The sequence below is a fragment of the Rhinopithecus bieti genome, unplaced genomic scaffold (assembly GCF_001698545.2).
Source record: "Rhinopithecus bieti isolate Rb0 unplaced genomic scaffold, ASM169854v2 scaffold_10088, whole genome shotgun sequence".
In the NCBI taxonomy this organism is placed as follows: Eukaryota; Metazoa; Chordata; class Mammalia; order Primates; family Cercopithecidae; genus Rhinopithecus; species Rhinopithecus bieti.
In genome coordinates, this window is record NW_016806409.1 from 1,485,758 (window position 1) to 1,491,370 (window position 5,613).

Sequence of the window (5,613 nt, forward strand, 5' to 3'; positions counted from 1 at the left end):
TTTATTTATTTATTTATTTATTTATTTATTTACTTTTGAGATGAAGTCTCACTCTGTTACTCAGGCTGGAGTGCAGTGGCACAATCTCAACTCACTGCAACCTCTGCCTCCCAGGTTCAAGCAATTCTCCTGTCTCAGCCTCCTGAGTAGCTGGGATTACAGATGCCTGCCACCACACTCGGCTAATTTTTTTTGTATTTTTAGTAGCGATGGGGTTTCACCATGTTAGCCAGGCTGGTCTCGAACTCTTGACCTCAGGTGATCCACCTGCCTCGGCCTCCCAAATTGCTGGGATTACAGGCGTGAGCCACCTTGCCTGGCCTCTGAGTTTTTAAACATAGAATAAACATAGAATTGAATGCAGGAAATTGATTACATAGGGGATGAAAGGTTGGAGAAGTTCTTCAGACAACAGGGGAAGTAACCAGGAATCCAGCTGTGACCCCTGGGTTGGAGGGACTGGACTGGGGCAGTGTAATCAAAGGCTGGGACTGGGGTCACTTGGAAGAAGTTGAAACCACAGAGAAGACACAACCATTTCCACAGATACCACTAAGACTGAGAGGGATGGGGAGAAATCCCTGGATTCTCCTTTCCTTCTACCTTTGAGTTTCCTGCCAGAGCCTCTCACTGGCCTGGGAGCCTAGAGGTGTCAGTCACTTGCAGTGCAGAGCAGAGCATGTAAGGGCTGGATGGGGGAGCACACAGCCCAGGACCAGCGCAGGTATGGCATGGGAGAGGATAAAGGGGGACTAACTTAGCGGAAGAGGCTCAGAGAAGGCTTCCTGAAGGGACTCAGCTGCAACCTAAAAGACGAAGGCAGTTAAAAAGGAGAAAGTATTTGCAGCAATCACCAGCATTTTTTTTTTTGGCCAGTCCTCTTTCCGGGGCTTCTGAGATACTGTGTTTTTTGTCTGTTTCCCTCTCCTGTTCTTTTTTTTTTTTTTTTTTTTAGACAAGGTCTCACTGTGTCACATAGGCTGGAGTGCAGTGGCATGATCTCAGCTCACTGCAACCTCCACCTCCCAGGTCAAGCGATTCTCTTGCCTCAGCCTCCCGAGTAGCTGGGATTACATGCGCCTGCCACCATGCCTGGCTAATTTTTGTATTTTCAGTAGAGACAGGTTTCTCCATGTTGGCCAGGCTGATCCCGAACTCCTGACCTCGAGTGATCTGCCCGCCTTGGCCTCCCAAAGTGTTGGGATTATAGGCATGAGCCACCATGCCCAGCCTCCCTCTCCTGTTCTTAAAAATTGAGATACTCCAAGCTTCAGGCCTAAGCCCCTCATTTCTCTACACTCTCTCCCTTGGAGTCCTCATCCACTCCTGGCTATATTGAATCATTCAACCAACAGTAGTTGAGCACCTATTCGGTGCCAGGCACTTGACTAGGCCCTGGTGCCAGAGAGAGATGAATGAGTCATGAGGCCTGGCCTCAATAGGGGAGATGAACATGGTAACGATAGATGTGGAGGGTAGAAGGAATCCTTGGGTGAGGTAAGAACTCACAGAATAGATCAAAGAAGGCTTCCTGGAGGAGGTGATGCTTGAATTGGTTGCTGCCAGCTACACTAGCAGTAAGCCAGATGAATGAGGTGGGAAGAGCATTCAGGCAGAAGGAATAAAATGTACAAGGGCATGGAGACAGGGGACAGTCAAGACATGTTTGAAGAACTGGGTCTGGGATGCAAGGAACTGGGAGGGAGATGCAGCTGGCCCTACAGTCTACAGCCTGGATTGTGGAGGAGGGCCTCTAGGCAACTCTTAGTAGACTGGGTTGGAGAAAAGACAAATAACATTGCCAGAATGGAATTTAGAAATCTTTCTCTGATTGCAGTGGTGAAGAGTGCAGGCTGCAGACCCAGAGGCCAGTTGGGGGGCTTTGCAGTGAACCAGGTGAGAAATGATGGGAGCTAGACTCTCAGTGGCAGGAAGATGGGAAGCAGGAGAGATGAGCAAAATATGGACAGAATCAGTATTGAGAAAACAAGTATGATGACAGGATGTGGACATGGGTGGGGAGGGCGAGTCTGGGATGAGGCTGCAGAGGTTGGGAGCCACAGGAGGAGAGAGGATTCTGGAAGAAGAAGAGGAGCGCCGGCTTTGGACCTAGTATATCTGGACTGCCCTGGCTCTCTCAATTGTCCTCTCTTTGCTGTTGACTGCCACGTTAACACCGTCAGTTCTGACCATGATCCTGGGCTCCAAACCAGAGTTTCCAGGGGCCCGTAGAGTATTTCCACCTTCTAGCCACCTGGCATCTCCAGCTTTGCACTGTTCCCCAAACCTGTTGCTTGGCCACCCCTCTCTGTTAATGACCTCACCGCCAACCCCGGGAGTGTCCATCACCTGCCTCTTCTTGCTGTCTCATGCCAAGCCATACTGATTCTCTCTCCATGGTACCTCTGTATCTGTGGCTTCCCTGTGTCTCCCCTGTTTGATGATGATGTCCTTGTGGTATGTCAGCCTTTCCTCTTGCTTCCTGCCATTTATATTCCAATCCCTCCTAAACTGTCTGTCACTTCCTTGCCCAAAATTTTCAATGGCTCCCCATTGCCTACTGATGAAGTACAAGCTTGTTATCTGGCTCACAAGGGCCTCACAGTCTAGCCCCAACTCACCTCTTTTGGTCTTACTTTTCACAGCTTCCCTGCGGGCACCCTCTGTACTACTCATCATTGACCCAAACCACATGTCTGTACATCCTGACCCAAGGCTGCCCTGTGGACTGAAATGCATCCCTCTGCCTCTGCCTGTCAAATCATACCCATCCATCAAGTTCCTGATGAAACGCCTCCTCTCCAAACACCACATAGCCCAGCTATGTATCTGCCTACCTTATCTCTCTTAACAGACAGTATGCACCTTGATGGCAGCTTGTAATCACCAAATGGTGAGTTGGTATTTAGTAAGTGTATGTTGACCTGAAGTGGCTCCAAAATCATTCTTCAGATCAAGAACCTCCTGTGGGCTGGGCACAGTGGTTCACCCCTGCAATCCCAGCACTTTGGGAGGCCGAGGCAGGCAGATCACTTGAGGTCAGGAGTTAGAGACCAGTCTGGCCAACATGGTGAAACTCCATCTCTACTAAAAATACAAAAATTAGCCGGGTGTGGTGGCAGTCGCCTGTAGTCCTAGCTACCTGGCAGGCTGAGGCGGGAGAATTGCTTGAACCTGGGAGGTGGAGGTTGCAGTGAGTGAGACTCTATCTCAAAAAATAAAAGATAAAAAAAGAACCTGCTGTGGCTCCTTGTTGACCACTTCAGAAGCCTGTTCCATCTTAGTATCTAACTTTACTCCCCCACTGTTGCCTCCAAATATGTCTCATGTTCAGTTTCAACCCTACAGTAGAAGTGTGCAAGATATAAACATGAAAAAAGGCATTACTGCCCTCCAGAATTATGCATTCTCCTAGGGTTGATAAGCCATGCATACTAACGACTAATAGAATTGGTTTAAAATCATATCTTAGCCGGGTGCAGTGGCTCATGCCTGTAATCCCAGCACTTTGGGCAGTCGAGGCAGGTGGATCACTTGAGGTCTGGAGTTGGAGACCAGCCTGGCCAACATGGTGAAACCCCATCTCTACTAAAAATACAAAATTAGCTGGGCATGGTGGCATGCACCTGTAATCCCAGCTGCTTGGGAGGCTGAGGCAGGAGACTCGCTTGAACCCAGGAGGCGGAGGTTGCAGTGAGCCAAGATTGTGCCATTGCACTCCAGCCTGGGCGACAGAGCAAGATTCTGTCTCAAAAAATAAAATAAAACAATAAAATAAAATTATATCTTTTGCTTAGAGGCAGATATCCAATCTCTCCTTTTTTATGATCGGAACCCGGATTTTATTCATAGTGGTGACCTGCCCAGTGTGAAATGCTTCACCGGCTCTCTTACAGCTAGGGTGGTTGATGTAATTCTGGCCAGTGAGATGTACATGGAAGTCTCTAGATGGAGCTTCTGGGAAAGCTGGGGGGCTGACCCAGCTGGCACAAACCCTTTTGTCTGTTGCCCTTGGCCTTATCCCCTTTCTTTAGTCTGGAATGCACACCCAGTGCTTGGAAGTGTAGCAGCCAGCATTTGAGCAGAAGAATGCAAGCCTCATTCTATGATGGCAGAGCAGAAAGCTAGGCTTTGAGTCTCCAATAGCCTCATGGAACCATCATGCAGCTGGGGACTGCCCACCTCCTGGGGACTGCTGACCTTCAGCTTCTGGCATGTGATGAAGCCACTGCAGTTGGGTTTCTGTGACATGCAATACTGACTGGGACAGTAAGAGTTGTAAAATTTAGCCAGCTTGAGAATTCTCAACAATGAAAAGTAGCCCCAGGATAAAATTACACTGCAGCAAAAGCCTTAAGTGTAATAAGCTGGCCAGACGCGGTAGCTCACGCCTGTAATCCCAGCATTTTGGGAGGCCGAGGCGGGTGGATCACAAGGTCAAGAGATGGAGACCATCCTGGCCAACATGTTGAAACACCATCTCTACTAAAAATACAAAAATTAGCTGGACATGGTGGCGCATGCCTGTAATCCCAGCTACTCGGGAGGCTGAGGCAGGAGAATCACTTGAACCTGGGTGACGGAGGTTGCAGTGAGCCGAGATCACATGCTACTGCACTCTAGCCTGGGTGACAGAGTGAGACTCCATTTCAAAAAAAAAAAAAAATGTAATAAGCTTATGCTCATTAGGGATTGTGTAACAGATGGAAACAGTAAAGGTCTGTAACCTGCATGAGTAGAGAGAGCTTCTCTTGTTTTCTGAGAAAGGGAATCTCACCTGGGAAAGCTGTGGAAGGAGATGAGTGACTTCATGGGCTAGACAGGATGCCGGAAATGTCAGTCAAGGACTGCGTGACTCCTTGTGCTAATCATAAGAAGTCTTGATCAGGACCAAGATATATTTCACCCGATTCAGACAAAGGATGCTCAAATTAGGTAGAGGGAAAACCCAGGTGTTAAGATGCAGAGATTAGAGCAGATGTCTGTCTGTAGAGACAAGAATGCTTTCACGCAATTCATGCCATCTGGACAGGGCTTTACTATAAATCACAGTTCCCCAAAGGGAGGCATGTGGTTCCCCGGGGTGCACTAGATGATGTGTGGTGGCCCACAGCTCTGAGAAGCATTGGATCTCATGCTGAGCTAGTTATTCTCTAATTCTTTTTTAGATTTGTCTATTTCTTGAATAATTGATGCATGCAGTTTGTACAAATTCCAAAAGAGCACGCTTCTCCCACCTCTGGCCCCAGGCTCTTTTTTTCTTTTTTCTTTTGAGATGGAGTCTTGCTCTGCTGCCCAGGCTGGAGTGCAGTGGTACAATCTCGGCTTACTGCAACCTCTGCCTCCCGGGTTCAAGTGATTCTCCTGCCTCAGTCTCCCAGGTAGCTGAGATTACAGGCACCCACCACCACGCCCAGCTAATTTTTATATTTTTAGTAGAGACGGGGGTTTCACCATGTTGGCCAGGCTGGTCTCGAACTCCTGACTTCTGGTGATCTGCCCATCTCGGCCTCCCAGAGTGCTGGGATTACAGGTGTGAGCCACTGTGCCTGGCCGCCAGGCTCTTTTGAAACAACCGTTCTCGGCCGGGCGCGGTGGCTCAAGCCTGTAATC

The 5,613-nt window shown here is 48.7% G+C and overlaps 1 long non-coding RNA gene across 1 annotated transcript in view; it reads left to right on the top strand.

Annotated features, from left to right (window-relative positions):
• The first annotated feature begins 1,833 nt into the window (after positions 1-1,833).
• Positions 1,834-5,613, top strand: part of LOC108532232 (uncharacterized) — a 13,508-nt gene continuing 9,728 nt past the window's right edge. Inside the window, exons 1-2 of the long non-coding RNA XR_001886387.1 lie at positions 1,834-1,896; positions 2,646-2,893. This is a non-coding gene — a long non-coding RNA (uncharacterized LOC108532232). The remainder of the gene's footprint in view (positions 1,897-2,645; positions 2,894-5,613) is intronic.